At 33.2% G+C, this 27,482-nt stretch overlaps 1 protein-coding gene and 1 long non-coding RNA gene across 2 annotated transcripts in view; one reads left to right on the top strand and one right to left on the bottom strand.

The window, feature by feature from the left end:
* The window catches only part of LOC117219431 (tRNA dimethylallyltransferase), a 199,861-nt gene that overhangs the window by 21,625 nt on the left and 150,754 nt on the right, over positions 1–27,482 (top strand). The gene's annotated exons all lie outside the window — the stretch shown is intronic.
* On the bottom strand, positions 12,676–14,908 carry LOC117219434 (uncharacterized). Its single transcript, XR_004490019.2, has 2 exons — positions 14,476–14,908; positions 12,676–13,096 (listed from the first exon to the last, which is right to left on the bottom strand). It is a non-coding gene; the product is annotated as an uncharacterized LOC117219434 (long non-coding RNA).

The following is a 27,482-nucleotide window of genomic DNA, read 5'->3' as shown; positions in this document are numbered from 1 at the left end:
TTACACGCGTTCAGATCCCTCGACAGAAGTTCTTTCGAGCAGATTTAATCGTTTCATTATATTAGTAGCTGTAATTTATGTGTCGCTCCTCAGATGGTATTTACATGAAATTATATAGATTAATTGACAATCTTAATGACACTTATTGCGAGTTTTTCGTTTATAACTTCGTTCTTGCTGCTAGTCTATTTTAACCTATTTAATCTATTATTATTCCCTATCTAATCCCTTCCATTCATCTGTCTCGTAACAAATGTACATTCGTATTTGGCCCGTAAGTATTTGAAGATTTACATTCATTTACTCCGTAAATATAGAACTCATGAATATTTCATGGATAACTTACATTGTTACGTTCAGTTATAAAAATAATATGTTACGTCGGATACAAATGTTTCAGACAGGGCAATAATTATTTTTAACGTTTTTATTGTTGCATTTGTGTGACATGTTAATGATATTAATAATATAGCATCACAATACTATAATATCACATGTTCTGCAATAATAAAATATTATAGTTATATTATGTAATACTATTATATTATATTATTGCATTCTATTGTAACATTATATAACAATAATAATATAATTATAATATTATTCCAATATTTATTTAACGAAACATGTAATAACTAGTATTAGAAAATAAAGTCGAAGCTACTTTACTACTTTAGTTAATGTATAGTAACTATATAAAATCACGTTAGCCTTTTTTATTTCTCTAGATCATAACTGATGTAACGTTAGCGTTAGCAGAGTTGACGATGATTGATTAACCAGAAAAATGTTTCGGCGCGAATATTGCTTAATATTGCTTGCAAAATAAATTCTAGTCATCGACAATGGTTACTGATAATCCAACCAAATTTCGGTGATACAATCTGGTTAACGCAACCAAATTAAATTTCTTTCAATAATAATGGTCATCATAGCAAAGAAAAATTTCAATCATTCGTAATGATTATTCGTAACAAAAATCATTTAAATTAACAGCATTAACTCTTATGCAATAACTCTAAAAATTACTGTTATTACAGGTATGATGACACTTTCGGGTGTTGATTTTTTCTACAAAAATTTATCAAATAACTGTTTTGTGCCTGGATAAAACTACAAAGATGATGAATTCTTTGGTAAAGTCGGTTTCCCTATCCGTTCAATCTACGTTCATTCTTCAATTAGGTACATGTTTCGTGTCCATCCTTCCTTCGTCTGAAGCGAGCACACGAAAAAGAGAACACGTGTCGGATAAGGAGTATCAATTGCAGGATCTATGGAAAACAAAAGGCCACGTTCGTAGTTGCATTCGCGTGCAACGCGTCGATATTGTTGCAACAAAGTATACCCGGCCTTATCTGTAATTGCCATTCGCGCTTCATCATTGCCAGGAACTTCCGCGATCAGATTAGAGAGTTTTAATCGAATCGATTGCGGACGATTTGAAAAATCCGTATGCGGCGCTATTGGATTTTTTCCGGGCGATCCAGCGCAGCTGTCTGTATCATTCGCCGCAACGCATCGATCATCCTCGTAAGACGGTAACGTTCGAACGTTCCACGGATAGTTAACGCCGCGCTCGTCCGGCCAATCAATTTTTCTACGGCAAATTGCAAGGTGTAATGGGTTAAACGCGGCGAGAATCGCGGCAGATTGTGTTATCGGGCCGTATCTCGGTGTTCTTGCACGCATGTCCTTATAGAGGCACCAAGATTGAGCAGTGCTCATGATCCCTGTATTTAGAGGACACGTTATCGTTAACTGGACTTTACTTGATTCGATCAAAAATAGTTTCGCTCGCTGCCTGCCGAATAGATAAACAAAATAACACGCGGCATTGCTGCGCGACCGGGTATCGTCGCGCGCACGATAATGTCCCGGTTAATTAAATACACTAACCATGTGTTAAACCAGAAACCAGATCCTTGTGTGTGTGTGTGTGTGTGTGTGTGTGTGTGTGTGTGTGTGTGTGTGTGTGTGTGTGTGTGTGTGTGTGTGCTCACCATTATCGTAGATCGAGACATTGATTCGAGGACTTCTCGTTTGACGATTCAAACGAGTAGAGTACAGTGTACCAGAGGCGAAAATCATCTTCGTGAACATAACAAAACCTTGGGGGCGCTATCAGTCTGGTCTGCCTTGGACAAGAATCGGGATGTTGTTGTTCGATCTTGAACTAGTTGTTCGGTGATGTTATCAACTGACAAATGAATCATATAGATGTAGACATTAATGCCTGAAAATTTCGATAGAGGACTAGTTATAATTAACACATTAAAGGCGGGGGATCTTGACGAAAGTATGCTAGGTAACGCGTCGTTTTTCGTCCTAGAGCGGGCGATATTTTGTGTAATCATAAAAAAATTTAGACTTAAAAAAGTTTATTTAAACTCTTAAAACTAAAAGAAATATTAAAAAAAAACTAAACACTAATTACAAAAAATGTTTTAAAGTACATATTTATGAGAAGTCGAGATAAATCGTAGTACTACGACTCCCACCTTTAATGTGTTAAGTGTACGTGACAACTTAACTACTAGAAAGTCAGCTGATTTGTTCAATATGTACATTGTCATTTGTTGACAAGTGTTAAGTAGCATTTTTTATGTCTTAAATATGGAGAATTTCGACAAAAGCATATATATGTATATAATTTTAGTGCACACTTAAGAATTTATTCTTTATTTCTTAAAAAGTTCATTTAAAAGAAAGGAACAATTCAAAAGATTCTGTGGTTTTGATTGTTTCGTATCAACGAGGTGTTTTATTGCATGACTATATAATTTGTGATTCATCTTTTTTTAGAGAAATTCATGCGTAAAAAAACGATTTCTAAAAATGTAGGAAATATATTCCTAAAATTGAGCAGTATGTGGTCCTTACAGGTGAAGGATATTCGATTGAATCGAGAATTTTCGATGATTTGATATCGAGTAACTTTACCAAACTTTTAATATTTTAATTACTAATTTTGTGTGTGTGTGTGTGTGTGTGTGTGTGTGTGTGTGTGTGTGTGTGTGTGTTATGCAAATACATTTCAATATTTGGACATTTGTGAGAGTAGTTCGATTTTTGTTCGAAATTGGTCAAAGACGTAACAGAACTGCTGATAATTATGATACTTTCAAAATTAACAGGTTTTGTTTTTGCATCAATACCAATTTTTATTGAATTTTGTTTAAAGGAACTAATTATTTCCAACGGTCTATCATTTTATACAGCGATATTTTCTTTAACACTAAATCTACCGAGCACTAAAAGTGATATATGTACTTGTGTTATTTCATAAGAATGATAAAACTGAAATTATTTAAACTCTTCCACATTTTTACTATAATGTATGCTTGAACTAAAAAATTTGTTCAATCTTTTCCCGTGAAAGAGTCTTCGTAATTTCAATAATTTTTAATCAATAACATGAAATCGGTTATTTCGAAACCGGTGCCGTTTAGTGTTAAAGCGTTGCTTACTATAGGGCTCGGAATTAATCGGCACGCAACATTCTGATCGCGAGGACCACGCCTCCTGGCTCCTGTCTCGCTCTCCGTGGTCGCCTCTTTTGGCTCGGATGTGTGTGCGTAGGTGAATAGTATAGGTGTGTGTGTTAGGCGATCATCGGGGAGCAAGACACTCGACAGGAGTTAGGAGGCGTAGCCCTCGCCATCCTTATGTTGCGTGCTGGTCAATTCTGAGTCCTGGCTTACTAGTTCGGGAATAGATAAGTTCGAGTTGCTATAAGTTCGTGAGGAAATTGTCTGAGTGAAAAGGATTCACTATAAGCTGATGAAGAAAATCTAGGTCAATTCAACACTATGAATGAATTTTATAAAGCCTAAAGCGCCGTAAAGAAGTCTGTGTACCAAAACTTATTGGCAATATATTGTTGCAGTTTATGTCGGACATTTTTGCTCAAGACATACACTTTAAGGTTATGGAAACAATATTTCTTGCAATATAAATACCTTTTTAACAGTTGAATTTAATAGGAACGATTTATAAATTCTGTCGAAGTACATATTCACATTTTACGAACACCGATAAATTATTGTCGGTAACCGATGGTGTTTTTTTTCAATAGTATTTCATTGGGTGATTCATCGCCAACAGAAGGTATCACATTTTTGCTTCCGGATGGAGTTGCAGATCGAGATATTTCATATTTTATGAAGCGGTTGTATCTCGTACGCAAAGCGAGACATAGGGGCTCGCTTTTTACTGCAATTTTTCTATCAACAGAGTACTGCACCCGTTTTTCAGGGAGATAGAATAGTTAACAGTGGTAGTATGTATCTAACTGTACAATAAGTTTGATAGAGATCATACAGTTATTTACGCCTATTGGATCATGTAGAGAGAAAAGTAAAAGACAGATCTGACATTTTTGTATTTTATTTCGTAAAATATTTCTGTAACAATAAATCTATCACGAGGTTTTGTTTCTCATTTTACATTTACAAACATTATAAAGCATTTTATGGAGAATTTTATAAACAATTTTATAAAATTATAAATTATGAATAAATAAATTGAATCTTCTCACTTTTATGATGCACACTGGTCAATCCTACTGTTCGGTAGGTTCAGAGGCAACCAAAATTTTGTGCAGCGATTCGATCTTCTTAAGAACAGCTTCATCGATTATGCAAAAATAGTCCTCTCGACATTGCCAATTATTAAAAGCAGTTGTCAGCACTAATGTGGTAGTTACCATGAAAACATTGTCTCAAGTATTTACAGTCTTTATTCAGAATTGTCCTGGTTGTATAACCGGTTGCAAGACACCGAATGCATTCTTATATCTTTCATTATCATGCACAGTATCATTTTTTCCAATCATCAAAAAGTCGTGTGTCTATGAAAAATGCATGACAATGATTAATACTTTAACTCGTTTTGCGGATACCGTGGCAATTTCATGACTTGCACGAATAAGTATCTTCTTAGTTGCGAATCTGCCTCAAAGAGCAAACGAAAAATTCATATTTGTGGGATAAACGCCGGCGAAAATTGGTAATGATATGCGAGCTGTAAGTGACGATCTGTTGATAACAGTACTACATCCTCATTGATAAATCTATGAGACAATGGCAGAGGGCATTACTGACTTAAAATTGTATATATTCGCGGAACAGCTAGCAAATCATGTATAATGCAAACGATAAAATCTGTGGATTCTTATAAAATGTAATCTCGCATTGATTAGCGGAAAATCGAGGGAATAATTTCTGCTTCTCACACTTCCTATAACTTAGCAATATTATTCACTGGTGTGATCACTATATGCATATTCGTTTTAACATTATCTACACAACACTTTATTTCTTTCGTTTTTCCTTCTGAGTCACTTCTTCTAAAAAGTGTCCAATAAATAACAGAACACTCTTTATTGAGCAAGTTAGAAGCTGGGTGATATTTATAGAGAAAAAAAATATTCGAAATACTATTTTAAATAATAGATTCTTTACAATTTAAATAAAATAGTATTTTATTGAATACTATTTTTTAATTCTAATATTTTATTAAGTACTATTTCATTACTAATACTATTTTTTTATGTGATCCACAGCTAAAATATAAAATAAATATTATTTTTTGATAATGTAAAATATAAAATAAAATAGTTTATTTTGGTAATCTGAAACTAAAGCGTGAAATTTAAAACATAAAGAGATAACGTAATCATAATGTTTGCAAATGGAACTTATTATCTTTAGGAGTATTCATTGAAGAATTATGTGTATTGAATGTTTCTTTTTAATGCAGAGGGAAAGCATTTTTTTAAGTTTATTTTTAAAGGTACATACTCTTTCGAACAAATAAAATATTTTATTTCCAAAAATATATGCACGATCTAAGATTATAAATAAAATGTCATTTGAGATACTAATTTTATCCAGCTCTGGTACAGGTCTATGTTACGTACCAACCCTATCACGAACATTTTCGAATTTTTATCGAAAATCGTAAGAACCACAACATGCATATCAACAGTTCTAACGATTAGAACAACTTCTTTTTTAAACATTACACGAGAACAGTTGTAATCCTGTTGATATTCAAACTGACGTGATCGTAAAAGTATTTTGCATTGTAAAGACTAACACACCTCGATTCTGAGTAAGTTGTGCAATCAATTGCAACGATTTTCCCGTGTTACGTCAAGCTTACTGTCCGGGAGTAATGCCGAGAACTGTATCAAGATTGTAAGAAATGTTTATTGACTATAAACTGCTTAAGCGTTGGACTTGGATGCTGTGGGACTTTATTCAAAACATGTGGTCGTGTTTAAGATGGTTTATTTTAGAGGGCACTAGGAATTATACCCGTTCACTTACAATTTCTTGGAAACGATAACTCACTTTTACCTAATCGAACGTAGTAGTGTAAAGTGTTTTTATGACACTGTAGATCCTCGTGTCAATTTACAAGAGTATTCAATCTTTATGCAGATCTTTATGCATTTATGGTGTGTACAAATTTTTAAAATGCAAGGAGTCATATAAATTAACGAAGTATAACAGCAATGTTGTAGTCATTTTACAATCGATCTTTTAATTGACGAAGGAAACATTTTCTCGATTACAGTTTTTATACAATAACGTATGAAAGTGTTAGTTTGCATAAAGAACCGTTATCTATTAAACAATAGAAGAAACAAATTAGACAATATACACGTTGCTTCAAAAGTATTAGGACACCCGCAGAAAATTAAATAAATTTGAGAGACTGACATTAGGAAATTGTTATAATTTCTTCAATTTATTTCAAAGTTAATTATATTAAACTGTTACAAATAGGTAGATATATTTTACGTTGTAACAAAAATAACGTCGAGGTTATAAAAGAAAATTAAATTTTCTTTTCGTCAATATATCCACTGCGTTTTTAAATTACTTTTTTTTTCTACTATTTCTGATTTGGTTCCACGCATGTTGTACTATGTTCCATATATTTCGAAAACGTATCGTACGAAATGAACTCAGCATACATTTCCACTGAACAAAATGCAATAAATGGCTGAACTAATCGCCTAAATAACAAACACTTCTTAATGTCTATACTCCTCTCGCGTCAAGATGGCACCTTTGTGTTTACATTCCCCCTGTTACTAGCTGCTCCGCTGCCGCAGCTGTCGGTCAGTATTGATCGCTGTCGATCTCCGTCATCGTTTTCGGCCAATAGCGATCGATAGTTGCAACAGTGGGACAGCTAGTAAGAAGGGGGATGTAAACACAAAGGCGCCTTCTTGTTGCGTGAGGACTATACTATCGATAATACGATGCCATAAAACTAAATACCAAACGTAAAACATTACTTAAACTAAATGAAAAATTATAATTTATACTAAATCAGCGGGTGTCTTAATTCTTTTGGCGAGGGGTGTTTGTCTTGATGAATGTTTCTTTCTAGTTAGAAAGGAACATAAATCGTGAAATGACTAAATAAAAATATTTTAGTTATCGAAATTTCACTTTCTATCTCTCTGAAATGCCATTTCAATCATGATTACCCGGTATATGGATCCAAAAATTTGTCTATTACCAACATTATATTGTAAAAAAATTGCAATCTCAATGTGATCGCTTATGTTCTAGTGAACTCACAACGCTTACAATATTCTTATTCGTTAACAGCAATTAAGTGAAAATCCCAAGGGTGTCGTTCATTTTCTAATGAAATCATAACGCTTAGAATGTTCTTACTCGTTAACAGCAATTAAGTGAAATCACAAATCGGTCTCTCGTTTCTCTACCGAACGTGTACACAATGCTCACGTCGTTCAGATTCCTTGCTGGCAGAGATCCGAGCAAATTTTATTTGAAATGGAATTAAGAATTGATTATTTGAAATAATTAATTACGAATTGTCGTTTCCAATGCTGTTACTTGAAAATGAAAATAATATCGATCTATTTGAAACAATGACAATATCAAATAATAAGTTATTTCGTTATCTTTTTTATTTAAAATATGACATGAAATAATCCACAAAATAATATGCAACAAAAGGATTTTGTTTAAAAAAAATCTTTACATAGATTTGTTTTAAGCAAGATTCTCACTCTGTCATTATAAAGATATGATCCTTGAAATAATATGCAATAAGAAGATTTGATTTTAAGAAGTCATTAAGACAATTTGCTTTAAGCAATATTGTTTTCCAAAAAGTTTATTCTTAATAGATTTTTGTCTAGATCTATCTAATATTGTCACGATAGAAGTTAATCGTTCCACTGGCGCGGAAGAATGCAGGAAAAATGCTTCGAAAAATATTTCTTATCATCGAACATACTCAGATTGGTTCTGTTATCTTGTCGAATTGTCAATGGGAATGCCAATATAAACAAGCTTTGGAGCTGATAATTAGATCCCGAAATGATCTACAGGAAGAACTTCACAATTACCTCAAATAATTATTTCAAACAATTACAAAATAAGATAATATGTTATTTAAAGTAATAGTTCAAATAATGTTACTTAAAAAGTGATCACGGGCATAGAGATCATTACAAAATCAAATTACGCGTTATTTGAAATAATATTTCACGCCATGTCATTTCAATTGTGCCCAGATCTGGCCGGCAATTAAGTGAAATCACAGATGAAAAGAATGCACAGTGAAGATTTTAATGTGAGGATGCATAAAATATAAAAATAACGGTGGTCTGAGAAACGTCTCTTCCTAAGGGCCTCTGGTGAGCTAATGAGTTTAAAAGCATAAGGGGTCTTTCTGTTGTCGCAAAATTTCACAGATAGAGTGTTAATTCGAGTAGAATTATGAGACGAGCACAAGTTGTCGCGAGACCGACGTATCGCAAAAGAAATCGCGAAACTGGTCCCATTAAGGTCTTCGGTGTGCATCGTAGATTCTAAGATCCACTTAACGTTTACGATAATTAGAAGGAATTCACGATGCTAATGGTCGACTGCTCCAATCGTGGCAGCGGCAACGAGAAGACGTGCACGTTGAACTTGACGTGCAATTTTGCGTTCACACTGTTCTGCATGGAACGGTCTGCTTGCTAATAGCGCTTTGTTCGCAATGTTGATCTCCTTCTCAAATACCAAGCATGATACTGTGATTTTAATTGTTACGTTCGAAAATGTTTCAGTAGATGTTTAATGGAAGTTTCAATTTTAGTGGATTTTTAATGGAAATTTAAATTTTAATGGATTTCTAATAGAAGTTTAAATTTTCGTGGATTTTTAATAGAAATTTAAATTTTAGTGGATTTTTAATAGAAATTTTATTTTATAATAGACTTTTAACAGAAATCTAGATTGCAATATGTTTTCGATAGGGGCGAAATTGAGTTTATTAAATTTTTTATGCAGTATTTAATTGTAATGAAATTTTCTCATAGATTTGGATTATAATAGATTTTTATAGAAATTTAAATTATACTAGATTTATATAGAAATGTAAATCGAAATTTAAATTGAAGTAGATTTTTAGTAGAAATTTAATTTAATTACTTTTAAATGAGCGTTATGTTAATTCTAATAAATTTTTAATATAAGATTTATTTTTTTGCACTATAAGTATTCGATATATAATCTACTCAATCAAAACTCAATTTCTATATCGAAACAAAATCTAATTTTTCTGTTGGAAAGAAACAAAAATTGTCTCGTTTCATCAGGGAAATTGTTACAGTTGAATCAAATTCGAACAAAATATTAAAACTTTTTAATATTTATTATTCATCTAATTGTATCAAAATGTTCATAATTATCAATTTATAATAACGGCGTTAGGTGCAACGATTTAGAGTCTTGTACTTACGGTCTTGTAAGTACTTAGGGTTGCTTGAAATCTTGCTTCAAGGGTTTTAATATTTTAGTATGAAAGATTGTACTATAAAACAAAGAGAGAAGTAGTCTGAAAGGTAAAAGGATGCATGTAATAAGATCCATGAAAGGGTTTTTAGCAGCCAACCTGTATCTAATACCTCGTCGAACATTTACGATGATTAGCAGGAATTTGCGATGGCAATGGCCGGCTGGCTTGTACGCGCCTCCTGCAAGTGCGCGAAATTAAGTATGAGACTTGTACCTTCTCTTGTTACCCTTACATGTTAAGTGAATATTAGCAGTGACACACGATTTCCTCCTTTAAGTTTAAAAGTTATGTTGCTCATCGTAAGGATACATTTTTGTAAATTTATTCCATGTTCTACTATCTCAAACATGTTATATATTTAGTTTCTTGTTACTCCATAACACGATAGTTAGAAACGACGATTTCCTAGTGTTTAAATACTTGCAATTCAATATTAAGGATTCAACCGTGAATTAATAATTGGACTTCAGCGATGTAAAGTGTGTGTGTGTGTGTGTGAAATTTTCTTTTGGAATTATTCTTTAAAAGAGGATATCGAAAATACTTTCTGATACAGCATTTTTAATAAGTTATTTAGTAGGGAAACCATATTTTGAACACATTGTCGATGGTATATGCTATTCATTGTGAAATGGAGTAAAATTGACGCTCAGATACACTAATTGACGCTCAGATTGTCCACAAAAATGGACAATTTGGGAAGAGGAGGTACGATTATTCGAGCCTTACGATCCGTTTTTATAGTTGTTGACAATCGGTAAATACAAAAACGAGCTGCAAGGCTCGAATAGTCATACCTCCTCTTCCCAAATTGTGCATTTTTGTGTACAATCTGAGCGTCAATTAGGAAGAATTTACTGCATGTCTTGCTTCAATTCTCGTGCATTTTGGATTCGATGAAAAATGTATTTAAAGCAGCGAAAATGTACCGTTAGACAAAATCTGTTATTCAAAAATTAACGAATGTAACTAATGACAATGCAATGGTACCTCGTTTAATAACCTTTGTTCATACGAACTCCATTTTAGTAATGCTTAATTGCATATTGTTTTAAGAAAGAAATTCACTATAATTTAAATTTATATTAAAAATCTACATTAATTAAAGTTTGTATTGAAAATCTCCCATAAGTTAAATTTATATTAAATATTTATTCAAATTAAAACATCTATTAATAATTTATCATAATTTGTATTGTCATTCAAAATTTTGTCAATAGTATAAATAATGAATCGCATGCCAATAGACATACAGGAAAATATTCAACACACAATTCAATTTACATTTTTATGCACTAGGTAAAGATACATACAGAAAATGTGACCTATTAAAAATGAATTCCAAAGCAGCAAGGATAACTCGTTGGTATACGACTGAAATAGATAGTATCAGTAAACAAATTTATCACGCAATTTGTAACTGTAAATTATGGACTTTCGGAAATTGTAAAATGATCGCCGGTAGATAATGTGTTATCTGATATATACTAAGTGTTCACCTGAATCGTCAAAGTTTGACAGCCGGAAATAAAATTTCCGGTAATTATTATAAAAAGAAAATACGACACACATGTAACAAATAAAATTACAATATATGAAGCATAAGCAAATAAGCAATGATTCATCATTTTTATTAGTTGTAAATCAATGACCAGGATTTACTGTTAATTTAGAAATAATAATAATATAATATAAATCATTGAAGTATTCAAAAGATATGTTTCCATGCTTCTAATTAAAATAATCTTAATTATTTATTAAAATTTATTAAAATAATTTTAAATATTTTTCAGATAGTAGAAAAATATTTTTTAATACGCTTGAGCGCAAAAGTCTGAATTTCACAGAACGAAATGTATGACATACACCACTTTCAAAATCACCGACACATTTGGAGTACGAAGCAACCTAATGGTTAGAAGAACAGGTCGCGAATCTAGCCCAAGGATTAGCGTGTGCCCGATGTCACGGAAGATCCACGAGACACGAGTTACTTAGCCTTGGGTTCGTCTGGCTTGACCTACGCGTCCGAGTGTATCCGCCTATCCACGGATAATCCGCAAGCTGGACGCGCGGCGCGGATAGGGAGGACCGGTTTTTTCAAACTTGATAAGAGGATGACGTGAGAAACTCTAATGCCCGATACGTGTGGGGGTATGATTCCGTTCGAGTTGGTAAAGGGGAGACAGGTGATCGGTGAAAGGAGGAGGACGAATAACGCCGGGCCACGAAACGGAACGAGAGAGGGAAGGCAACCGTGCGCGGACCGCCTCGAGGAGAGAGCGGAGAGACGAGATCGTTTGTATGCGCCGTTCTTCCTCCCTGGACCAGTTTTCGTGCAGGTACCTCAAACTTATACGACCCTGGCGGAATACTTCAAGGGTCTCGATCTGCTTCCTACAAGATCGAGCTTGTTCTTCGTTGTCATACCGCAGATTAATCTGCTGCGGTGCCCTTACCTTTCGCTGTAGCTATTCCAATGGTGGACCCGGCTGGCCCCCTCTACCCCCCGTTCTCGTTACAACCTCGCACAGTGATCGGAATGCTCGATCTAGCTTGGCTAAAACGAAAAAGTCCGATTGGAAAAAGTCGCCGCCCCACTCCATGGATTCTGTATTATTCGCGAACGATGATATGTTTTCGACAGCGAGTATATTTTGTAGTTAACGCGCTGGTCGCTCAACAGTGACGTTCTATTATTTTTTAGAATTATTAGATGAGTTAGTCTGAAACTTTGCATATGTGTTATGATAGACCAATTTTATTACTTCAATTTGCGCGAAGATAGATCAAAGGTGTCTAATATGAGATTAATTATTTTTTAAATCATAATTTTCGATTAAAAGAACTCTTTTATTCAAAGTAACACGTTTAAAAATTAAGATACGTATACTTTGTAATAAAGGAAAAAAACTGAAAGTATGAAAATTCACAGATTTGAAAAATGAGTTCCTAACATGGGACACGGTTTGACTTTTTCAAGAAATTTATTCTTTTCGCTTTTTTTCACACGTTGGGCGTATCAAATTTGTTTCTTCAACACAAATTGAATGTACTATATAATAGAATTTAGTTCAGTGTTTTCTAAAAATGTCTTCTTTTAATTATATGTTTTTGAAAGAACTATTAAATTAATTAGTCCGAAGCATTGTATTATTATAATTTGATTAAGTTACACGATTATTTCATTTGAATATGTGTAAAAATATAGTCCGGTTTTGGTGGTTGACATGATAGCTCCCCTTCAGATAATCTGAAATAAAACATTTCAATGAGGTTTTCCTTTATACACGTACAGTTATTGTTTCACCTGCAATTATTTAAGAAAAAGACTTTTAAGCAGCTGCTTAAAGTGAAAAGTTTCTTTTCAAATGTGTAGTTAAAATTTCATAGTTTATCGGTCCAATACTTTTTTAAAATCCTGTCAACTAGCTGCGAAGAATTAGTTTCCAGAAAAACGCGTTTAAAACACTTTGACTTAAAATTTTGCGCAAACATTCTTCAAGTGTCAACTACAATATTCTGCAAAACTGTCGATATTTTTTATCAAGAACAGGCAATTGTAGGATATTAAAGATGGTACTATAATCTGATGGTAATTTGGGTCTTTTAATATTTTTCATAGTTATCTTTAAACTCAATTAACCATTCGTCGGACAATCTGGGTCGGAGTAAAATTCCACTATTGAATTTTGAATAAAATTAGTTAGTATTTAGCTTTTGGCGTGAACGGGTCATTGGTACAAATCAGATTGTTTCATAGCAGCAAACAAGTAAAATTGATCTTCTATCGTAAACGATTTAGCTCTTCCGAATTTTCGAAAGTTAATCTCTTATTTGTACTTTTAATATTTAAACAGTTTTATCAGATTTGTGTTGTCCAATTGTTACATTACTATCGCATTTCATAACTATAAATTACCCGAACGAAAACGATGCTCGTTACATCCACCAAAAATGAATGAAAGAACAAATTACTCTTGTAACCATAAGAGAATAAGTGTATGAAATATTAAATCATTGGAGAAAACCTTTTAGAAGAAAATTTCTTGTAACGTACTAAATAACAAAACGATTGCGAAATTGTACAATAAATTTTTAGAGAAGATGTGAGTAAAATAAATGTTTTGAGTTTTTCTTTCAAAGACACCGATTTGCATATATGAAGCATGATCATTAGATTGCGGATTTTATGCATTTATGACAAAAATGTGTGAATGAAACACAAAACACTGACACTATTACAAAAATGTAGCAATTTTTGATTACATTATTTATAACTTATTAAAATTTTTCAGAACGGAAATCATTGTTTATGCAGTTCTTGTTTCTCGCAACGCATGCACAAAATTTTGATTTTGCGCAAAGATCCACAGTTTAATGATCATAAATAGTGACTTTATATCTGTTCGTAATCATCTTGCGAGCACGATGTGTAATTATCGATTCTTGGATTCTTTTTATAGTAAAGGATTTTCGTGAATCTAAAGTCGATCTACGACTGTGCGTTGCTTAGACGATTAAGAGTTTGATTTGTGAGACCGGAACAATAGCGTTTGGAAATCGTTCGATTGAACATCTAATTAATTCGTAGAGGATGTTGGGAAAGTCGAGGTGGGCGAAGGAACCTACCATTAGAGAGATTTCGCAGCTAGAGTGGCGGCAGCGAGCTAGCCCGTGGTTTGGTCATAGATTAACGCTGGATATCGATCCTGTATAATTAATTTTGTACCTCGCTTAGTCGCCTGAAGTTGAGTAATACGGTTGGCGGCAGATTTCCTTTGTGAAGCATGCTCACAGGTGAAAATAATGAAACACAGCAAAGACCCTAATGTGACGAAGGGTTTATATTAATCAGCATTTTAATCAAGTTGTTCGTTATATTCAGAGTTGCCCTGTAACAGAGTTGCGCATTAATTATATAACATATCGAATAAATTCTTCCAATAAAATTGTATTTGAATAATATTGCGAGTAAATTCTTCGAATACAATCTTATTCGTATAATTTTTGAATAAATTCTTTGAATATTTCGAATAAAATTGCATTCAAAATTTATTAAATAAACCAAAATTGTGAAATAGGAACTCCTGACTCTCTTTCTTTATTCAAAGAATTTATTCGAAATATTTCTTGAACAAGATTTTATTCGAAGAGTGCTGAACTCTGTCCTACAACTGCTATATATAGATCTTGCGAAATAATAATTTTTGAATACAGTTGAATTCTTGTCAAATCGAAGCACTCCGAATGCATTTTAATTTTTATTAAATCTCTAAGTTTAAATTTTTGAAACCTGTACTTACTTCATGATCATTAGACTGTGGATATTTATGCAAAATAAATATTATGTGCATTAACTGCAAAAAACAGGAACCTCATAAGCATTCATTTCTGTTTTAAATAATTTTAATGAGTTAGAAATTATAGAGTCGGAGTGCAAAATTTGCCTAAGAGTGTCACTGTGTTGCGTTTCATCTATTCACTTTTCTTAAAAAACGCATCAAATCCGCGCTTTAATAATCGCAAATAACTTTTCGTAACGTTAATGAAGAGCAATGTTTAACGGTAGCAATTATCTTTGAATAATACTCGCATTAATCAATTTTCCTCGCGTTCATTCACTTTCGAGAAGAGGTCGAAATCAGTTTGCTGGCAATACCTGCTCTAAAAAACGAGCCGACAAAGAGATACCGCATCTTCCAAAGTGTTTACGGTACTTTGGATGGACTTCGTGGTCCCTTAAGTACCTTGGCTTGTTTGACTGTTCTGAACGTCACTTAAAATTTTCTCTGTACATCGCCGTACGTAGACCGAACTTTCACCATTGGTTCAATAAAAGTTGATATCGAAAATTGCGTTATTTTTTCAAATTATTCCAAACCATTCAGAACAATTTGTTTAACTAAAGGTAACGATTAGACTGCGGATCTTGATGCAAAATTAAATTAAACACATTAATTGTAAGAAACAGAAGTTAAATAAAAATGTATTTCTTCTCTTAACAGTTATAAAAAGTTGAAAATAATGTAATGATGTTTTTAAATTCTTCTGATGTCTTCATTGCTTTTTATTTGCCTTATCCATTGTTGCAATAAATACATTAAATCCGTAGTCTGAGTAATCATATAACAAAAACTGCATGTTCCGTTGAAGATGAATCTATTATCGCATCTATTCTCGTTTTATCAATTATTATTTCATCCTTGGGAATTTTACAAGGAAGAATAGTGTTAGTTAGATTACTTCAGTATAGACAAGCTGTTCTTGTAAATCAACGTATCTTTTTCTTGAAAAACAACGCATGACACGTGCTTGTATCTTGACGTTCCTTTGGAAGATACATACTTTAAAACTATCTTAATGGCGAACTTCCAGTTTTGTATTGTTGACCGATAGCGTCATACTGAAATGAACGATATGTATTTAGGAAAAATTATTTACTTATATGCAGCGAAAAAACGTCTTTGCTATGAAACTTCAAATAATGAAACATACATGATAAATTAAATCGTTTCAACGTTATAAAATAAAGAACGTGATCTTAGTTTGCGGTATTTTCAGCTTTAATACATGATTTTTTTTAATTGTGTGGTTTCTAATTCACCTTTTTCTTTCTCTGTATCATTTCAACGAATTAAATTTAACGAAAGCTATTGAATATTATTACGAAGTGTAAACATTTCGTCTTCAAGTGATCTGTAAATTTGACAGTGCGAAATTTTACAATGTTTTCCCGAGTAGTATTGTTATTCGATCAATCTTTTATTTGATTTCATAGAAAATATTTGTCTATTTTAATTACAGAAAGAACATTTAGATTCGAGGAACATCATTACCTTCAGAGGAGTTTCAAGACATTATCTCACCGTTTTTGATTCGTTAAAATTGTTAAGAGAAAAGGTTCATTTTTATTTAATTTCTGTATCCGACGATGAACTTGGCACATTTTCATTTTGCATGAAGATCCTCATTAATTTGTAATTTTTACAAAGTCATTGCACTGTTCGTGAGACGACGTCGTTGCACTGAAATATTTCCACAGCAATGTGTAGCATACATCGACTGTAAAAAGCATTTTCAAGGAGAACCCGAATTGGCCTGCCGTTTTCAAGCATTTTCTGTTTTCACTGAAAGCGAGGTTTCTCGGTACATATTTAGCATAATGTCGACCCTCTAATTAGGTAATCTGCGACAAGCAATGCGACAAAAAGATCTCTCATAAAAATTCCTTCGAATTGGAAACGAACTTTCGGAATCCATTGCTGGCTAGAGAGGATTAGGCCCGGGTCTATCGGTAAGGTTCTTTGATGTCTAGCTGGTCGTGTTTGATGAATATTAAAACACCGAGGGTAACGGTGCGTCCGACCCAGTTCTCCTAGGAAGCCGCGAATGATATCGTAACATCCTACGAGCGGACACATCCTTCGGATGTCCTGAATAATTCGTCAGTCACAATCAAGCGATTTTGGTCCCCGGTTGCGCTTAAATAATTCTAATGCCATCGCTGCTCAAGTCTGTACACGTGCCATTTATATCTTCCGTGTTTTCTACTGATTAAGTATTCTATGTAGACCCTTCTTTCCATTGCTGATTTATTGACCCTTCCCGACCAAACCAAGTAGCACGCAGCCCTTATAAAGGATGCTTCTTTCATCCGTTAGAATTCAATGCATACATATTTGATTCCGTTGGCACTTGCAAAAATCAGGTCGAGATCAAACCAATCCACTGTTTCTGATTTTTTGTTTAAATGCATTTTTTCTTCGAATAATTCTACTTGAAAAAAAAAACTGAATTTCGAGACACCAATTATTGCGAGTTCGAATGAATTAAAGTGTTCACATCAGTAATTAAATTTCTAACACTGTACATTAAATTCTGGGATACTGAAATTTCCAGATCGATATCTTTAAATACTTAAATATTTCGTTGCTGTCGACACCAATTGCTTATTTACATATGTTGTTAATTAAATTAAAGTGCAGATATTAGGCGTCTTTATAAGCTCGAGGTAGAAATTGTATTTTTACTTAATTTTCCAAACGTAAACTTATTATCGCCGAGAAATGATTGCTTATTCAAATATACATTCATCAATATACTATTATTTATATAATATTATTTGTATGATATTATTTACATATTATTTATATGTTATATGATGTTATTTATGTGAATATATTATAAAATATCGCATACTTTAATTTTCGAAGCGTACTTTACGGTCGTCGAGAAATGATTGCTTCATGAAATATTTTTTTTTTTTTAGTCACTGTAATTAATAATATTATCGCGAATATTAGGCACAGTTATACCTTCGAAATAGAAATGAATATTCCATGTTTAATTCTCGCAGGCTAGCGGCTTTTACGTTGAAATCGGCTATTTAAATTAAGCGGCTTCATTGACGCGTGTCTTACGAAGATAATGCAAATTAGTGAATATAATGTGCGGGATCCGGATGTAGTGCTCATGAATAATAATCCACGCTATTTCACAGACAGCCGTATTTCGCTTCTTTTCCATGAATTTACTGTAGCCGCCGCGATAGGCTATTTAACTCACGAATGATTGCACCGTTGCTCCCTCGTTTTTATTTTTAGGTCATTGAAATTTCGCGAGTTTAATTATCGATTATCCTGAGCAATTCAATGGCTCTTTAAAAGAAATTCAATAGTTATTGTATATTTTCAATCGTTAACCTTCAATCGGTACCATGGGAATTTCGGAATACTTTAGCAGCGAATTTACGATTCAAAGTACTTTTGTTAAGCGCGATTTTACTTTTAAATCTTCCCTTTGACGTTCGATACGGTTTTATACGAGCAACTAGATTACGTCACATGGCAGGAACGCGAAGCAATTCGAACCATTTTCTAGTCTACCACGAAATAGTCATAGCTATAATATATTCGACGTAACGAATATGTGCAATCTTCTTCTTAAAGATGCATTAGCGGTTGTGTTTATAGATTCGTTAAACAGTTTAATGTATTTGGAAAAATTTAGCAGTTTGGAAATTCTCGTTTCGTTATTAATATTTCATTTGTATTTTGTTTTACAGTCGTTTTCATTTATTAAAAATAGAGTAGCTATATGAACACTTTTGCGTTATGTAGAGTGTGTTTTACGAACACGAGTTTCAAACATTATAATTAGACTGCGAATTTTTTGCATTTATGGCAAAATTTACTGGTAACAATTTAAAGTGATAGAGAAATTTAAAGAACTTTGAAAATGTCAATGTATTATTTTTAATGCATTGAAATTGTTCAAGAATGCTCAATGAACGCAATATCTTTATCACTAGACTGCGGATTTTTATGCAAAATAAAAATTGTTTTCATCAATTACAAGAAATATAAACTAAACAGCAAGTTATTTCTTTCTTCGATAACATTAATGGATTTGAATTAACATATTGACATTTTTAAATTCTCTTAATGTGACTACTATTCTAAATTGTAACTATCCAAATTTGCCATCAATGCACAAAATCCGCAGCCTATTCGTGACATGTAAACGATCCTGATATCCGAACGATATTTCAGAACGAACGAAGAGAAAAATTAGTACTAGAAAAATGCTACACGAGTATATAAATAAACAAAATAATCGTGGTACACTGTTCATATATTTCAACAGTTGATTCATCGATTGGGACGGCGCACAGTGGTGTATCAGGTACAAAAAGATGGCCAAAATACAATTTTTCAAATCTGACGGAACAACAACAATATTATTGGATTGGCAACTAAGTAATTGCCGATTTCAGTTATAGATGTCTCTCACTCCCATTTTTATGATATCCGTAAATGTTATATTATAAAATTATGATTATTATTATGTTATTTTTTATTATCCGTGAATGTTAGCAACTGGACAAATTGAATGCAGCGGTCAAGGAAAAGCGACCAGAATTGGTCAATCGTAAAGGTGTCATTTTCCACCAGGACAATGCTAGGCCGCACATGTCTTTGTTCACTCGGCAAAAATTGATGGATATTAGTTGGGAATTGATATTACACTCACCACATAGTCCTGATCTCGCGCCATCGGATTACCACTTATTTCGATCCCTGGACAACTCCCTTCGTGGTAAAATTTTTAATGATGATGACGCTGTAAAATCTCACTTAACTCAGTTTTTGGCCAAAAAGGATCAGACTTTCTACGAGCGTGGAATTTTCAAGTTGTCAGAGAGATGGCAAAAGATCATCGAACAAAATGGAAAATACATTACAGATTAACACGTTCCGTGCCACGTGTACCATCCATGTTACACGCTTGCATGTTTACTTAGTGAACTGAACAAATTGTTTACAAGAAATTTAGAACCGAAGAATCAATTTCCACCGCAAGAATGGGCGTTGATAAGTTTTTGTTACGTTGTTATGTGTACGAGAATTAATAATTGCACGTAATACATCAAGTTTTAGTAAAATATCAAAGTGTGAAGATTCGAGTAAAAGAAGCTCGGCACGGAACGTGTTAAACTTCGTTCCAAGTAAAAAAAAATTTTTATTTCATTGAACAAATCGGCAATTACTTAGTTGCCAACCCAATAGATAATAACAAAAATATCTTTATTAGAATATTAAAATTATAAATTAACAGAAACAACAGCAATAACCTCTTTTACTTCATAATGTTATAGCTTACGTCAAGACGAATTTAACGACCTATATAAAACGGTATTTACGTCTTAAAACATTTCTAAAATCGTCGTGAACAGCTAAATTCATCGATTGCGTGGTTCTCGAAGGGTTAAGCAAAATGGATCTGTTTAGGATCGGCAAGCCTTGAATTCCGCAGAAAATCCGATCGGGACCGTAGCACTGGCAGCTTTTAATTACATAAACGTGTTTTAATTATTTGCTTTGAATAAATTAGATTGAACGAGCGAGGCGTTACGGCGCGGCGTCTGCCATCGTTACGCGAATTCCCAATCAATTTCAGGCGTGACTGCATACCGGCTAGGTGATTGTAGACTTTGCCGAGGATCGGTTAACTGTGCGCACGCGATAAAATTTCAATCGACGCATCTACCGTAATTGCTTCACGATTTGCCGGTAACTCCGATAATTACGGTCTATATCGGTGGGAGGTCTCGGCTCGCGATACCTCTTAAGCGGTATCAATAAATCATGACGCAGGATCCTTGCGAACGCATGAACTTCCTTCTACTAGTAGGCACGGGGAGCACTGTTACTGTTACAGCACAGCAGATTTCTCGGTTTCTCCGCGCGATTGGCCCGACCGTTTCCCATCGGTGCCCCCTATTCTGCTGCACAGTGGGACAAAATGCCGTTCCAGTTCTCGTAAAATCGATTTTACAACTTTCCATTTTTCTGAGCCGACCGTTTCAACGGAACTATGCACAGTGGGCGACTCTTCCTTGAAAGTGGGATACAAATTGAAAAGGGAACGTGGAGCGATCGGTTTTAATACTCGTATACCTACCTTCCAAACAAATTACAATAGGATTAGTGTGTTAATTACTGTGCTCCCCTCTGGTTACTGTGGTCTCGCAATAATTTCAGTTATACTTAAAATCGATATTATTAAATTAAAGATGTTGATTTTTTTCAATAAAATTTGATCTGTAATTTTCATAACCATATCAAAAGTTTAATTTCTCAAAACCTATAAAATGTGGAAACGAATTTTTTAAATTTCTGATATAAGTTTTAATGTGTTTTTACCTTGATGCTTAAGAATAAAGATGAAAAAAATACAGAAATAATGCTTCCCAAAGCAAAAAGATAAAATGTATTCATAAAACGTGTCTAAATTACAGAAAAACAATAATTTAATTGACCTCTTAGATATATTCTTTTATTGGAAGTAATTCAGTAATTGAAACAAATTTACGTCTTGTTTCTATCTCTTTTTTTTTAGTACTGTAACTGGATTAAGTTTTCATGTCTTCTAAATTTTCATATCATTTTCGATGTTTACGTTGATGGCAGACCCATGGCAGACCCCACTTGTTACATTTATCTTTACTTTCTTGGTCTTTGAAATGTGTGTACATTTTTTGTTTGCTACACATGATTTTTGTTTCAGTTTTGAATAGTATCGTAAGCATTGAAACATATATGTTTCGGTATTATATAATATAATTCTTGTATTATATAATAAATTATGCTAAATCATTTAGTATGGAATATTTCATGTTTTTTTCAGATTTGTTATATTAGGATATAGTATTTACCTAGAACTGATCACAGTAATGGAAGCATAGTAATTAGATCAGTGCATAGAAATTGGTATACAGTAATTAGATCAGTGTACAGAAATTGACACACAATAACTAGAAAAGATTCTTCAGCTTTCTTCAGTTTATTAAAATTATATTAAAAGAAGAAATGCATTTTTATTTAATCTCCGTGTCTTACGATTGAATTAGACAATTTTTATTTTGTATAATGATCAGTAAATGAATTATTACAATAAATGCCATCCAAAGCGAGATAGGTGTTTTCGTGTTATATTTTCACTTTCTGTTTTGATGCAATAATTTACCAAATGTTTCTGTGGGACAAATTGTACAGGTTCAGTGATGTAAAAACAAAAGCAATTGTTACTGTTATTTAACGTAAATTGTCGTTTAAGGAATATATAACAATAACAATAATAATTATTATTATTATTTTACTTATATATGCTGCTAAAATCCTTTCTTACAAAGAAAAGAAGAGACGTCACAAAGACATCCCATGAGTACAATAAAAATATGCTAAAATACAAAAATACAAAAGAAAGATTAATAAAAAATGAAAGGATAGACTGAAGGATAGTGAACAGTGATTAATAATATTCAAGAATACAAATAATCAAGAAAGAGTCCCATTTGTATTGACTAGTAGATTATTGAAACAATTATGGTAACCGTAGAGCATACGACGAAATTTAGTAAGAAAACTAGAAATGTGTCTAAGGAAATGAAACGGCGGATAGAAGTTCCTTTTTGCCGGTATAATTAGTCATTGTTTGGCACAAATGTAAGTATGTATTAACAAAAATTTCCATTTTTTTTCGCGCAAGTGCTGCAATTTCAGAGTGTCAAAATGGTATTTCGGCTCACTATCTTTCCCTGTTTTGCCATTAACCTGGGGACCTTGAAGCCTAGGAACTCGAACTCCACTCGTTGCTCAGTCTCTCGTTTATTTGTGGTCACTTGGAGTGGGTCCGTCTGGATTTCTAGAGAACGGATGTGGCGCGCGATATCTACCCGATTACATCTCGACAGAATCGCCTCGTTGACGAATCTCCTGTGGAATGATGAACGAGTGAAAGACGAGCGATGCTTCGCGGTCGGTATCGTTGAGTGAGACGTAGATTTCAACATCTGGGTCGTTATGCCATTAATCATGCATCTTCGACATTTTTCATCCGAGAATTATATAATATTCCCCGCTCGTAAATTCTGGATGTCTAGATCGTCGGGACTTCGAATGATACCATGTCGCTGGAACTACGCGCCATTTTGAATTTCAGAGGCTTCAGAAAACTTCAGGGCATTTTTCATTTTTGTCTGTGGACGATGAAGGATGAACGATCACCTTCAACTCATGCTCTTTCACATACATTTTCAAAATTATATTTCACTCTTCCTCTTTTATTTCTTTCGAGTTTTGATATTTGTGTCTTTTTTTTCTTACGGTTAATTGTTTAATAAATATGTATAATTGAGTTAATTAGTGTCAAGGATTAAAGCGGATTACTCGTAAATGTTAAGGTTAATTAATTTAGGTTTTGTGATAAGAAATAGTGGTGGTAAATTGCAACATATTCTTCGACGGAATCTGTTTACGCAGATTAAAGTATAAAAAGCAATGGTTTTTAAATTACAGTGTACATACTTATATCCTTTCTTGTAGGTCTGCAATAATGTTTGTCTTATATAACCTTGTCTTAAATAACCTACAGTAAGAAAATTAAATGCTAATTATCATTTTATTCTATTTTTAATTTGATCAAGTTCATAGACTTCATAATGAACTCATTCATCAATTCATAACGAATTTTTCGATAATTTTCAATGTATAACGATTTTGTGCATTCATGGCAACAATTAGTACAAAATAGTAAAAGCTTGTTTTTAATTCTCTAAAGTTATTAAGACATAAAACAAATGATCATATAATTATGCACTCTTTCTCGTAACTGGCGCAGATTATTTCACATGCCGATTTATAGTTTAATAAAACCTATATCATAATTGGTTAAAGTTCATAATAGATTAGCAAGCATTCTTCATATTCAATCGCATATTTTTAAATAATGTTTTTCTTCTGGAAACTTCGTTTCACTGTTTCGTTTGCCAATTAAAAAAGAAACATTCTCACCGTTCAACGTATTCGAAAGCTAGACGATATTAATTCGATCTTAAGTGTGGAATTAATGAGCTTACAAATCGATAACGACGACTATCGAAGAAATTTTACGCGCGTTTCACGATTAATTAGGCGATTAACAACTGTCGATTAGACCGCACGCGAAAAGAAGATTGTGTGATTGGATTGCGACATAGCAATATCGATTTGGAGCTCGTAATAACGCGGCTGCTAATTTCGTTATTGAAATGTAACGACTGCGGTTCGATTCCTCGCCTTGAACTTTGCTGATACTTGCTCCACGTGCTACTTGCCCTCCTTCACTTTCTTTTTTCGTTTGTTTTATCATTACGTTTTCGGCCGACGCAGCATCTAAGTGTAAATAAACTTCTGGTCAGGAAGAGTTGCTTGTGTATCCATCCATCAGCTCTCTTTCTAAATACGAAAATGTTTGCAACGCGTCCGAGGGCCCCGGGAACTTACTTTGCTACGTTACAAATCACTTTGTTTCGCTTTCCTCGTTTTTAAAGGCGGCCTTTTTATCAGGGCACGAATCAAACAAAATTTCATCGGTTCCGATGGAACAGTTATTTTCTGACTTTGAACTTTTCTGTTCTAAGAAAACAGTTTTAAATCCACTGAAACTTTTATTCCATGCATTTCTGTATGAACAGTACATTTTTGTTTTCAGGCTCAAGGATTGGATTTTATGATATGAACGGCTTCCATTTATATGTGTTTTTTGCCAAATCTGTTTAGTAGGTGTGGTTTGTGCAGTGATCGTTGATACGTAGGCCTCCCATGATTCCTTTTTGTATAGCAAGCAACAAATGCTTTCACTACATTCGAATCTTCACCGACGCATATAAATCAGACTCAAGAGTAGGATATGCTATTATAGTTGACAATTAAATATTAAAAGAAATCCTTCCCAATCCAACACCAATTTTTATTGCCACAACGTACGCAATAATTGAAGCATTAAGATATAACAGATAACATCAACAACCTTTGAAATCTTGCCGTATACATAGTAAGACACCATGACTCCATTGAAAAGTTGAAGTACTTCCTTGAAAAAGTTAAAATACTTCCAAAGAAATTTATCGTTTAAAAATCACAACTTGTTTACCCATCTATATGTATTTATCCTGTTTCCAGTTCCTTAAATGATGTTAAGCAAATTGAAAAATTTCAGAAAAAGAAATAATTCAGAAGTGAAAAGTTTACGCGCGAAGTAAGTTATGTTTATAAAAGTTTATAGTCAAATTCAAGCCCTGTTTTTCATTCGTCATTTAAATTTTCAAATTGCGCTTAATTTTAGAATGTTCATGCAAATTCAGTTTTTTGTAGACAGATCTAAAAAAAATGGAATACAAAAGGCGCTTCTTTTATTAAACTTAAGAGCATGGTAGATATCTCTCTTAATTTATTTCTCATGATATTTGGCCTCTGGAATCAAATCGTGTTCTCCTCTGATATTTTTACAAAAGTAATAAAAAAAAAACCTCGGCAAAATTTATTTCTCATGATATTTGGCCCCTGGAATCAAATCGCGTTTTCTTTTGATATTTCTACAAAAATAATAAAAAAAAGAGTGTGAATGTTTTTTCTTCACATGGGTGCGTATCTTTTTATCAGCATCGAGCGATAGTGAATATCAAGACCAGTTCAATAATAACGTATCGTGACCCTCGTGTGACCTTGAATACGAAAAAATTCACTTCACGTAAACGCATGTTTTTGTGAAGTACGAACGCAAAAATTATTTGCAGATAAAAACTTGCTATCTAATTAGGAAATTATAACAATGACTTATTAATTTCATATTCTTTTACACTCCACATATATGTATATTTATACATACTTTCAGATCATATGCAAAAGTATATTACACGTGTTTTATGTGATACGCTTTTCTCATTAAGTTGATTTAGTTTATCAGTTAGCAAACTCTCGGAATCATAACTTTCGATTAATTAATCAATGTCGAGAGAATTGCTTATTATAGTAGATCTTCTTCGCTAATTTATGGGCATATCGCGGTTACTTCATTCCTTACTTTTGAAGTCACTTAAAGGTTACGATACCATAGGTCACTAGATTGACCTTGATTTTGACTATCATGCAACGATAATAAATATTTATTGTCTTATTTGAGAAAACGTCGATAATTTTACGTATTTTCGTAACTTCATATGTAAAAAACGCTCAAGAAATTGAAGTTAAGTGGAAAATTTTATATAATGTATTAAGGATTGTTTAAAAATGTGGCCGTATACGATTAAGATTTTTACTTGCTCAGCTTTCTGCCTGTATCTCTCTTTGATTGTCACAAAATCCGTCCCTTACAACTTTGTGTAAAATAAAAACTTTCTGCAACAGTTGCAAGATATGGAAGTTGCATAAAAATTGTTCACGCCTCCAAATCATTTATTTCTTTAAAAATGATGTGAACACATTCTCATATCCTTCTGATGTTTTTATGTTTTTTTTTATAAAGGCATAAAATGCGCAATCTAATTGTCAGTAGACCGCAGATTATTATGCATTTATGGCACACGTAATTTGTTTCAAATGCAAGTAAACATGTATAGAATAAAAATTAATTACATTATTATTCTATTCATTACAAGGAATAATGTTCTAGTTGCTATCAGAAATCTCCTTTCCTTTTTAAGATTTTTATAAAAGAATTAATGAAAATGGTAATTTGCGTAAAGATTCTAGTTATCAGTAATCATAATTAGACTAGCCATATGAAATGTTAGATTACGATAAGCTTATCAAAACTATGTTCACATTCTTACGTTTCCGTTGTACAGCTTGTTTTTAACAAAATTCAGAACAAAGATCAGATCACATATAGCGTAAAAATGAATAAGCAACGATGCGATCAAATAATTATCGAAGTTTCTATAGCTGTGGGACGTGTTATCATTTTGCAATTCTGGCGTCAGTGGTCTTTGAATGGAACTTTCGTTCGTGTTTCTGTTCGAAGGGATTCTAAAGCGAATCGTTCAGTGAGACGTTGATAAAAAAAGGTTAATTAAGGTTGAAGACGCGGCCATTCAAGTTACCTCAGCGCGAACCGTAACGCTGAAAACCTGTTTGTTCGTTCAGTGATAGCGCAACTTAACGGAACATCAGTAATATAAAGTGCAAGATTTTTGCGATTCACAGCCATTCGAATTGTCCGTCAAAAGAACAGTTCTCCCCAAAATAAGTAAATTTTGTGTTAATCTCACAAGAACATGTTTCCAGCAAAAGTCGTTTACACGATAACATGTCGAA

Source organism: Megalopta genalis, chromosome 2, assembly GCF_051020955.1.
Source record: "Megalopta genalis isolate 19385.01 chromosome 2, iyMegGena1_principal, whole genome shotgun sequence".
Taxonomy (NCBI): Eukaryota; Metazoa; Arthropoda; class Insecta; order Hymenoptera; family Halictidae; genus Megalopta; species Megalopta genalis.
This window is presented reverse-complemented; position numbering and strand designations above follow the sequence as displayed.